Raw genomic sequence first — 12,997 nt, forward strand, 5'->3', positions numbered from 1 at the left:
CAGTCCATGAATGCAATATATCTTTTTTTCTATTTGTGTCCATTTCAACTCCTTTAATCAGTGTTTTCACAGATTTCCTAGGACAAATTTAGTTAGGTTCATTCCTTAGTATTCAGATTTATTCCTTGACATTTGATTCTTTCTCATGTAATCATAAATGGCATTGTTGCCTTAATTTCACTTTCTGATTTTTAGTGTATAGAAAAGCAACATATTTCTTTTTTCTTTTTTTTTCTTTTTTTTGTCTTTCTCTCTTTTTAGGGCTATACCCATAGCGTATGGAGGTTCCCAGGGTAGGGGTCCAATCAGAGCTGTAGCCACCAGGCTACACCAGGGCCACAGCAATGTGGGTTCCAGGCTGTGTTTGCGACCTACACTACAGCTCATGTCATCTCTGGATCCTTAACCCACTGAGTGAGGCCATGGTTCGAATCTGCATCGTTATGGATGCCAAACAGGTTTGTTAACCCCTGAGCCACGATGGCAACTCCCAAAAGCAACAGATGTCTTTTACTAATTATGTATCATGCATTTGTACTGAATGTATTGATGAGTGGTAGAAGTTTTGGTGGTGTCTTCTGTATTTTTTATCCATGGTATCCTTTCATCTGTAAACAGTGCCAGTTTTCTTCTTTCCAATTTTGGTTCCTTTAATCTTTTTTTTTATCTGATTGCTGGGTTGCGACTTCGAATGCCATGTCAAATAATAGTGTTAAGAGTGTGTCTTCTTCAGTCACCAAAAATTGAGACGCCTGGGTGAGGGCTGGGCACCGAGACCTTGGCTCCGTATGTTAGTCCCCGGGAAAGGGCTGGGGCGGGGCAGGGTGGAGCAGAGACTTCTTGGGAGGTCTAGAAACCTGTCTGTCAAGTTTGATGGGGCAGAGACTGCCTGGGAGACTAGAAAGCAAAGCTGTCGCAGGGGGAGGGAACAATACTCTAAGGGCCGGGAACTGGAAAGCCACATCAGAGGGAACCTGGGAGAAGAGCCTGGTCTGCGCCCATGTTGGGGAGGGGAGAGAAGAAGGGGTGTGTCCCCATAGAATACTCCCCACGCCACAGCAAACTTACCAGCCTGCTAGCTAGCAGAAAGCTGTGCTTCCCAGTGCATCCCCTCCCTCCACCTCCACCACCCCCTATGCACTCACCGGATCTGGGGCTGCCTGCCATCTGGGAGGGCTGGCCTCAACAACTGCCTGAAGCCTACCATTGCAGGGGTTGTCCTGGCACTGGCCTGCTTGCCCTTTGGAGGGGCTACACCCCCACGGAGCAGCACCAAACACAATCAGCCCCCGAGAAAAGGCCTGCAGCCCAGAAAAGCGAGAACAAGCTTGGCCAGGCCGTGAAAAGATTTGCCTAATTCTCGGACAGTCTTTCTGAGTCGGCCTGCCCTGGGGAAAAGCCTCTTGGGTTCACAGCAGCCTAGCCAGCTGCTCCAGCACTTGGGGGGTGCTGCACTCTCGTGGAACAGCTGCAAAGGACTGCCAGCTCTCTGCAGGACCCCCTGCAGCCCAGAAAAGCTACAACAAGCTTGGCCAGGCTGTGAAAAGTTCTGCCTACATTCTCAGGCCATCCTTCTGAGTTGGGCTGCCCTGGGGAAGAGCCTCTTGGGTTCTCAGTGACCCAGATAGCTGTTCCAGGCCTTGGGTGGTGGTGCACTCCTGAAGAACAGCTGCCCAACACCGCCACCCCCCTGCAAGAACCCCACAGCCTAAAAACACCAGAGCAAGCTCTGCCTGACCAAGTGAAATCTGCTACCATCGTGGTATGGACCTCCCAGTCCTGTCTGCCCTCAGGAAGTCCTCTTTTGCTTCAAAGAGACCCTCGTTAGCCCCATCAACACTCCAGAAAAGCCACACTGCCTCAAAAAAGACTGACCAACAACGCCAGCCCTCAGGAAACATTCCACGGCAGTGACAAGGCAAACACGGCCCAGTCACAGAGAGTACAACTCCACCAGGAAAAAAACAACAAGCAAGAGGAAGAAGCTGAGAAACCACCTTCAGTCAAACCAACAGGAGAACTCACCTAAAGTGGTCAACAATGAAACTGAAGGAATTAAGAGAAGATATGAACAGTAATGCAGACACCCTCAGAAAGGAACTAGAAAATAATAAGGACCAGCCAAGAAAAATTAGAAAATTCATTTGCAGAGATACAAACTGAACTAAGGACAGTAAAAACCAGAATGAATAATGGAAAAGAACGAATCAGTGATGTGGAAATCACCCAATCAGGTCAGCAGATAGAAAACCAAATGAAAAAATATGAAAACAATATAAGAGACCTATGGAATAATATAAAGCCGGCCAATCTATGCATAATAGGAATTCCAGAAGGAGTAGAAAAAGATAAGGGGATGGAAAATATATTTGAAGAAATTATCGCTGGAAATTTCCCAAATCTAAAGGATACTGGGTTCAAGATACAAGAAGCACAGAGGGCCCCAAACAAACTGAACCCAAACAGACCCACACCAAGACACATCATAATAAAAATGGCAAAAGTTAGTGATAAAGAGAGGATTCTAAAGGCAGCAAGAGAAAATCAGAATGTTACCTATAAGGGAACCCCCATAGAAACACTACAGGCCAGGAGGGAATGGCAAGAGATATTTAAAGTGCTAAAAGGAAAAAATATACAACCTAGAATACTCTATCCAGCAAGAATATCATTTAAAATAGAAGGGGAAATAAAAATTTTTTCCAAAAAATAAAAGCTAAAAGAATACAGCAATACAAAACCCAGGCTAAAAGAAATATTGAAAGGGCTTCTCTAAACCAAGAGAAAGGAAGGAATGAAAGGGAAGAAAAAGAAAAAAAAAAGGAAGAACTAGGACTGAGGAAACCACAATCAGGGCACAGTCACTCAAATAAGCCAGCATACAGATTTAATCATGAACATGCTTCAAACAAAATAAAATAAAAAGAAAAAAAAAAAGAGTCATCAAAATCATAAAATGTGGGCAAGGGATGTTAGGAAATAAATAGACTCTTTTTGTTTGTTTGTTTGTATGATTCTCTTCTTAATTTTAAAATATAGTAATGAAGTGTTTGAACCTACAGGACCATCAGCTAAAACACACAATTATAGGAAGAGGTTAGCATACTTAAGTAAAAGGGCAACAACAAGCCAAAACCAAATATTCCATTCCAAAGAAATGAAAAAAAAAAACAACAACACTCAAGCAGATAATAACCAGAGACCATCCAACCAAAAAAAAAAAAAAAAAAAAAAGAAGAATGGAGAAACATAGAATCAACTAGAACACGAGGTTCCAATGGCGATAAATAATCATCTAACAATTATCACCTTAAATGTCAATGGACTGAATGCCCCAATCAAAAGACACAGAGTGGCTGAGTGGATAAAAAGGCAAAAACCTTTAATATGCTGCCTACAAGAAACTCACCTTAGGACAAAGGATACATATAGATTGAATGTGAAAGGATGGGGAAAATATTTCATGGCAATAGACATGACAGAAAAGCAGAAGTTGCAATACTCATATCAGACAAAATTGTCTTTAAAACAAAAGACATAAAGAAAGACAAAGAAGGACACTATTTAATGATTATGGGATCCATCCAAGAAGAGGATGTTGCTATCGTCAACATATATGCCCCAAATACAGGAGCACCCAGGTATGTACAACAAATGTTAACAGACAAATGGAGAAATTGATGGGAATACAATCATACTAGGACACTTTAATAACCCCCTCACATCAATGGACAGATCCTCTAGACAGAAAACCAATAAAGCCACAGAGATCCTAAAGGAAACAATAGAAAAGGTAGACTTAATTGATATCTTCAGGACACTACATCCAAAAAATTCGGAATACACATTCTTCTCAAGTGCACATGGAGCATTCTCAAGAATCAACCACATATTGGGACACTAAGTTAATCTCAATAATTTAGGGAGCATAGAAATTATCTCAAGTATCTTCTCTGACCACAGCGCCATGAAATTAGAAATCAACCAGGGGAAAAGAAATGAGAAAAAACCTACCACATGGAGACTAAACAACACGCTACTAAAAAACCAATGGGTCAATGAGGAAATCAAGAAGGAAATTAAAAACTACCTTGAAACAAATGATAATGAAGACACAACCTCTCAAAATCTATGGGATGCTGCAAAAGCAGTGCTCAGAGGGACATTTATAGCAATACAGGCCTTTCTCACAAAAGAAGAAAGATCCCAAATTGACAACTTAACCATCCACCTAAACGAATTAGAAAAAGAACAAAAAAGACCTAAAGTCAGCAGAAGGAAGGAAATTATAAAGATCAAAGAAGAAATCCATAAAATAGAGACTCAAAAAACAATAGAGAAAATTAATAAAACCAAGAGCTGGTTCTTTGAAAAGGTAATCAAAATTGACAAACCCCTGGCCAGACTCACTAAAAAGAGGAGAGAAAGAACCCAAATAACCAAAATTATAAATGAAAAAGGAGAAATCACAACGGATACAGCAGAAATACAAAAAAAACATAAGAGTGTACTATGAACAACTATATGCCAACAAATTTGACAATCTGGAAGAAATGGACAATTTTCTAAAATCTTACAGCCTGCCAAAACTGAATCAAGAAGAAACAGACCAACTGAACAGACCGATCACTAGAAATGAAATTGAGGAGGTCATAAAATCACTCCCTACAAATAAAAGTCCAGGACCAGATGGCTTCACAGGCGAATTCTACCAAATATATAAAGAGGATCTGGTGCCCATCCTCCTTAAACTCTTTCAAAAGGTTGAAGAAGAAGGAATACTCCCAAAGACATTCTATGATGCCACCATCACCCTCATTCCAAACCAGTCAGAGATACCACCAAGAAAGAAAACTATCGCCCAATATCATTGATGAATATAGATGCAAAAATTCTCAACAAAATCTTAGCCAACCGAATCCAACAACATATCAAAAAAATTATACACCATGACCAGGTTGGGTTCATCCCAGGTTCACAAGGATGGTTCAACATACGCAAATCAATCAACGTCATCCACCACATTAACCAAAGAAAAGTCAGAAATCATATGATCATCTCAATAGTCGCAGAAAAAGCATTTGACAAAGTCCAACATCCATCCATGATCAAGACCCTCGCCAAAGTGGGTATAGAGGGAACATTCCTGAATATAATCAAAGCCATTTATGATAAACCCACAGCAAATATAATACTCAATGGGGAAAAACTGAAAGCCTTCTCACTCAAATCTGGAAGAAGACAGGGATGCCCACTCTCACCACTGCTATTCAACTTTGATTTGGAAATCCTAGCCACAGCAATTAGACAAACAAAAGAAATAAAAGGCATCCATATAGGAAGAGAAGAGATAGAACTGTCACTGTATGCAGATGATATGATACTATACATAGAAAACCTAAGGACTCAACCCAAAATCTACTTGAAGTGATTAATGAATTCAGCAAAGTAGCAGGATAAAAGATTAACATTCAGAAATCAGTTGCATTTCTGTATACCAGCAATGAAATATTAGAAAAGGAATACAAAAATACAATACCTTTAAAATTGCACCTCCACAAAATCAAATACCTCAGAATACATCTGACCAAAGAGGTAAAGGACCTATATGCCGAGAACTATAAAACTTTAATCAAAGAGATCAAAGAAGATGTAAAGAAATGGAAAGATATTCCATGTTCCTGGATTGAAAAAATCAATATTGTGAAAATGGCCATGCTACCCAAAGCAATCTACAGATTCAATGCAATCCCTATCAAATTACCCAGGACATTTTCCACAGAACAAGAACAAACAATCCAAACATTTTTATGGAACCACAAAAGACTCAGAATTGCCAAGGCAATCCTGAGAAACAAAAACCAAGCAGGAAGCATAACTCTCGCAGACTTCAAGAAATACTACAAAGTCACCGTCATCAAAACAGTGTGGTACTGGTATTAAACCGACATACCGATCAATGGAACAGAATAGAGAACTCAGAAATAAACCCTGACACCTCTGGTCAATTAATCTTTGACAAGGGAGGCAAGAGCATAAAATGGGAAAAAGAAAGTCTATTCAGCAAGCATTGCTGGGAAACCTGGACAGCTGTATGCAAAGCAATGAAACTAGAACACACCCTCACACCATGCACAAAAATAAACTCCAAATGGCTGAAAGACTTAAATATATGACAGGACACCATGAAACTCCTAGAAGAAAACATAGGCAAAACACTCTCTGACATCAACATCATGAATATTTTCTCAGGTCAGTCTCCCAAAGCAATAGAACTTAGAGCAACAATAAACGCATGGGACCTCATCAAACTGAAAAGCTTTTGCACAGCAAAGGAAACCAAAAAGAAAACAAAAAGACAACTTACAAAATGCGAGAAAATAGTTTCAAATGATGCAACTGACAAGGGCTTAATCTCTAGAATATATAAGCAACTTATACAACCCAACAGCAAAAAAAAAAAAAAAACAATCAATCAATGGAAAAATGGGCAAAAGACCTGAATAGACATTTCTCCAAAGAAGATACACAGATGGCCAACAAACACATGAAAAAATGCTCAACATCGCTGATTATAAGAGAAATGCAAATCAAAACTACCATGAGATACCACTTCACACTAGTCAGAATGGCCATCATTAATAAATCCACAAATAACAAGTGCTGGAGGGGCTGTGGAGAAAAGGGAACCCTCCTGCACTGTTGGTGGGAATGTCAACTGGTACAGCCACTATGGAGAACAGTTTGGAGATACCTTAGAAATCTATACATAGAACTTCCATATGACCCTGCAATCCCACTCTTGGGCATCTATCCGGACAAAACTCTACTAAAAAGAGACACATGCACCTGCATGTTCATTGCAGCACTATTCACAATAGCCAGGACATGGAAGCCATCCAAATGTCCATCGACAGATGATTGGATTTGGAAGAGGTGGTATATATACACAATGGAATACTACTCAGCCATAAAAAAGAATGACATAATGCCATTTGCAGCAACATGGATGGAACTAGAGACTCTCATACTGATTGAAATGAGCCAGAAAGACAAAGACAAATATCATAGGATATCACTTATAACTGGAATCTAATATCCAGCACAAATGAACATCTCCACAGAAAACAAAATCATGGACTTGGAGAATAGACTTGTGGCTGCCTGATGGGAGAGGGAGGGAGTAGGAGGGATCAGGAGCTTGGTATTATCACACACATCTTAGAATAGATTTACAAGGAGATCCTGCTGAGTAGCATTGAGAACTTTGTCTAGATACTCATGTTGTAACAGAACAAAGGATGGGGAAAAAATGTAATTGTAATGTATACACGTAAGGATAACTTGATCTCCTTGCTGTACAGTGGGAAAATAAAATAAAAAAAATAATGTGTAAGTCAACTATACTCCAATAAAATTTAATTTAAAAAAGAAAAAAAAAAAAAGATTGTGCCTTCTTATCTTATTGCTAGTTACAACGGAAAAGATTTTAGCTCTTCACCTTTCAGTATGATGTTATCTGTGGGCTTGTCATATATGGCCCTGATGATGTTGAAGAAAGTTTCCTCTGTACCTACGTTGTTGAGAGTTTTAATCATAAATGAATGTTGAATTTACAAAATATTTCTGTAGGGAGTTCCCGTCGTGGCGCAGTGGTTAACGAATCCGACTAGGAACCATGAGGTTGTGGCTTCAGTCCCTTCCCTTGCTCAGTGGGTTAACGATCCGGCGTTGCCGTGAGCTGTGGTGAAGGTTGCAGACGCGGCTCGGATCCCGCGTTGCTGTGGCTCTGGCGTAGGCCGGTGGCTACAGCTCCGAATCAACCCCTAGCCTGGGAACCTCCATATGCCGCAGGAGCGGCCCAAGAAATAGCAACAACAACAACAACAAAAGACAAAAAAAAAAAAAAGACAAAAACAAAACAAAACAAACAAACAAAAAAAAACAAAAAAAAACCAAAATATTTCTGTGTGTCGAAGTGATATTATTTCTCATCAATTTGTAAATGTATATCACATTGATTTTTAGATATTGAACAATTCTTACATCTCTTGGACAAAATCTACTTTGTCATAGTGTCGATCATTTTAATGTGTAATTGGATTCAGTGTACTAATATTTTGCCAAGGTTTTTTGTTTACACATTCCTTAGTGAAATGGTCCTTTAATTTTCCTTTTTTTGTGATATCTTTGTCTTGTTTTGGTATCAGGTTGATGTTGACCTTATAGAATGAGTCCAGAAGCATTTTTTCCTGTGTAATTTTTTTGAAGAATTTGAGAAGGATAGGTATTATCTATTCTCTTAAAATTTGGTAGAATTCACTTCAAAAGTTTTCTGGTCCTAGACTTTTGTGTGTTTGGTAAATTTTTTTTTTTTTGGGGGGGATTCCTGATTCAGTTCATTACTGATAATTGATCTGTTCTTTTTTTCTATTTTTCACTGGTGCAGTCTTGGGAAATTACACATTTCTAGGATTTGTCCATTTCTTCTAGGTTGTCCATTTTATGGCATATAATTGTTGGTGGTAATCTCATATGATCATTTGTGTATTTTTGATATGGACTTTCACTTCTTTTTCATTTTTGACTGGATAGATTTGGTCATCTTTTTTCTTGATGAATCTGTCTAAAGGTTCATCAATTTTATTTGTCTTTTCATGAACTAGCTCTTAGTTTCATTGATCCTACTTACTCTTCCTTAAGTCTTCATGTTATAAGTCTTCATGTTATATAACTCTGCTCTAATTTTATGATGTTTTCCACTAGCTATGGATTTTCATTTTAGTGTATGGCGAGGTTGTTTTACTGAGTTTTTATTTTTTTTCTTTTAAATGTTTCCTGAGAACTGGTATAGAACTGCTTTTTCAGTTTCCCATATTTTTTTTTTTTTTTGTAACAAGTGGCCACACCTGCGGCATATGAAAGTTCCCAAGCTAGGGGTTGAGCCACAGACACTGTAAAAGCAATGCTGAATAGTTATGTTGCAAGCTACATGGGAAGTCCCCCATACATTTTTTAATGATTTTTATTTTTTTCCATTGTAGCCTATTTAGAGTTTTCTGTCAATTTCCCCTGCACAGGAAAGTGATCCAGACACACATATATGCATTTTTTTCTCACATTATCCCCATAATGTTCCATCAAAAGTGACTAGATATAGCTCCCTGTGCTATGCAGCAGGATCTTATTACTTATCCCTTCCAAATGCAATAGGTTGCATCAATTAACCACAGACTTCCGGTCCACCCTACTCCTATCCATTCCCCTTGGCAACCACAAGTCCATGATTTGCTTTTCCATGGAAATGTTCATTTGTGTGGTATATTATATTCCAGTTATAAGTGATATCATATGGTATTTGTCTTTCTCTTTCTGACTTACTTCACTTAGCATGAGAGTCTCTAGTTCCATCCATGTTGCTGCAAATGGCATAATTTTGTTATTTTTATGGCTAAGCAGTATTTGATTGTGTATATGTATACTTCTTAATCCAATCATCTATGAATGGACATTTAGGTTGTTTTCATGTCTTGAATATTGTGAATAGCACTGCAATGTACATACGAGTGCACGGGACTTTTTGAAGGAAAGATTTGTCCAGATATATGTCCAAGAGTGGGACTGCCAGATCTTATGATAGTTCTATATTTAGATATATGAGGTACCTCCATATTGTTTTCTTTTCTTTATTTTTTTTTTGGCTATTGAATTTATTTATTTTTTAATTTTTTTTCCACTGTACAGCATGGGGACCAAATTACACATATTTATATACATAATTTTTCCTCCCATTGTCCTGTTGGGATGTAAGTATCTAGACATAGTTCCCAATGCTACACAGCAGGATCTCATTGTAAATGCATTCCAAGAACAATAGTTTGCATCCAGTGACCTCATGTTCCCAACCCCTCTGACTCCATCCCTCTCCCCCTTGGCAGCCAAAAGTCTATTCTCCAGCTCCATGATTTTGTTTTCTGTGGAAATATTCATTTGTTTTGTATATTAGATTCCAGTTATAAGTGATATCATATGGTATTTTTCTCTTTCTGACTTACTTCACTCAGTATGAGAGTCTAGTTCCATCCATGTTGCTGCAAATGGCATTATGTCATTCTTTTTTATGGCTGAGTAGTATTTATTGTGTATGTATATCACATCTCCCTAACCCAATTATCTGTTGATGGACATTTGGGTTGTTTCCATGTCTTAGCTATTGTGAATAGTGCCACAATGAACATGTGGGTGCATGTGTCTATTTCAAGGAATGTTTTGTCTGGATATAGGCTCAAGAGTGAGATTGCAGGGTCATATGGAAGTTCTATGTATAGATTTCTAAGGTATCTCCAAACTGTTCTCCATAGTGGCTGTACCAGTTGACATTCCCACCAACAGTGCAGGAGGGTTCCCTTTTCTCCACAGCCCCTCCAGCACTTGTTATTTGTGGATTTCTTAATGATGGCCATTCTGACTGGTGTGAGGTGGTATCTCATGGTAGTTTGGATTTGCATTTCTCTAATAATCAGGGATGTTGAGAATTTTTCATGTTCTTGTTGGCCATCTGTATATCTTCTTTTGAGAAATGTCTGTTCAGGTCTTTTGCCCATTTTTCCATTGGGTTGTTGTCTTCTTTGTTGTTGAGTTGTATAAGTTGCTTGTATATTTTAGAGAATAAGCCCTCATCAGTTGCATCATTTGACACTATTTTCTCTTATTCTGTAAGTTTTTTTTTTTGGTTTCCTTTGCTGTGCAAAAGCTTTTCAGTTTGATGAGGTCCCATGGGTTTATTGTTGCTCTAAGTTCTATTGCTTTGGGAGACTGACCTGAGAAAACATTCATGAGGTTGATGTCAGAGAATGTTTTGTGTATGTTCTCTTCCAGGATTTTGATAGTGTCTTGTCTTATATTTAAGTCTTTCAGCCATTTGGAGTTTATTTTTGTGCATGGTGTGAGGGTGTGTTCTAGTTTAAATCATTTGCATGCAGTGGTCCAGTTTTCCCAGAAATTATTGCTGAATAGACTTTTTTTCCCATTTTATGTTCTTGCCTCCTTTGTCAAAGATTAATTGACCATAGGTGTCTGGGTTATTTCTGGTTTCTCTATTCTGTTCCCTTGGTCTGCATGTCTGTTTTGGTATCAAGATCCCACTTTTTTGATGACTGTAGCTTTTTAATATTGCTTGAGGTCTGGGAGAGTTAGGCCTCCTCCTTGGTTTTTGTTTCTCAGGATTGCTTTGGCAATTCTGGGTCTTTTGCTGTTCCACATAAATTTTTGGATTGTTTGTTCTAGTTCTGTGAAGAAGATCATGGGTGATTTGATAGGGAATGCATTGAATCTGTAGATTGCTTTGGGTAGCATGGCCATTTTTACAATATTAATGTTTCCAGTCAAGGAAATGGAATATCATTGCATTTCTTTACATCTTCTTTAATCTCCTTGATTAATATTTCATATTCTTGGCATATGTTTCCTTTACCTCCTTGGTCAGGTGTATACTCAGGTATTTGATTTTTTGGAGGTGCAGTTTTAAAAAATATTGTATTTTTGCATTACTTTTCTAATATTTCATTTTAGTATACAGAAATGCAACTGACTTTTGAATGTGAATCTTATATCCTACTACTTTGCTGAATTTGTTAATCAGTTCAAGCAGTTTTTGGCTTGAGTCCTTAGGGTTTTATATATATAGTATCATGTCATCTGCATATAGTGACAGTTTTATCTCTTCTCTTCCTATTAGATGCCTTTTATTTCTTTTGTTTTTCTGAATACTGTGGCTAGGACTTCCAATACTATGTTTAATAGTGATGGTTGAGAGGGGGCATCCCTGTCCCAGATTTTAGTGAGAAGGCTCTCAGCTTTTCTCCATTGAGTATTATATTTGCTGTGGGTTTGTCATAAATGGCCCTGATTATGTTAAGGAATGTCCTGTCTATACCCACCTTAATGAGAATTTTTATTGTAAATGGATGTTGGACTTTGTCAAATGCTTTTTCTGCATCTATTGAGATGATCATATGGTTTTTCAATTTTCTTTTGTTAATGCGTATGAGATTCATTGATTTGTGTATATTGAACAATCCTTATGAAACTGGGATCAATCCCAAAATAGAGTCTTTTTAAAATTTTATTATGGTAATGAAGTGTTTGAACGTACAGGCCTATCAGGCTATAACACACAATTATAGGAAGGGGTTAACACAGTTAAAAACAGGGAAAATACAAATGAAAACCAAACATTACATTCACAAAAAATGAAAAGGAAAGTACTCAAGCAGAAAATAAATGGAAAACATCCAACCAAAAAAAAAAAAAAAAAAAAAAAGGAAGAATGGAGAATCATGGAATGAACTGGAAAATGAGGTTTAAAATGGCTCTAAATAATTATCTATCAATTATCACCTTAAATGTCAATAGACTGAATGCTCCAATCAAAAGACACAAAGTGGCTGATTGGATAAAAAGCAAAACCTCCAATCTGTTGCCTACAAGAAACTCACCTTGGGACAAATGACACATATAGGTTGAATGTGAGAGGGTGGGAAGAAATATTTCATGCTAATGAACATGACAGGAAAGTAGGAGTTGCAATACTCATATCAGACAAAACAGATTTTAAAATGAATGCTGTAAAGAAAGACAAAGCAGGACATAATTTAATGGCTAAAGGATCCATTAAAGAAGAGGATATTACTATCGTCAACATATATGCCCCAAATACAGGAGAACCCAGCTACAGACAACAAATATTAACAGGCATAAAGGGAGAAATTGATGGGAATACAATACAATAAGTAGGAGACTTCAACACCCCACTCACATCAATGGACAGATCCTCTAGACAGAAAACCAATAAAGTAACAGAGATCCTAAAGGCAGCAATAGAAAAGTTTACTTTTTTGACATTTTCAGTACACTATATCCAAAAAAATCAGAATACACCTTCTTCTCAATGTGCATGGAACATTCTCAAGGGTTGATCACATATTGGGGCACAAAG

Source organism: Sus scrofa, chromosome 13 (assembly GCF_000003025.6).
Source record: "Sus scrofa isolate TJ Tabasco breed Duroc chromosome 13, Sscrofa11.1, whole genome shotgun sequence".
NCBI classification, from domain to species: Eukaryota; Metazoa; Chordata; class Mammalia; order Artiodactyla; family Suidae; genus Sus; species Sus scrofa.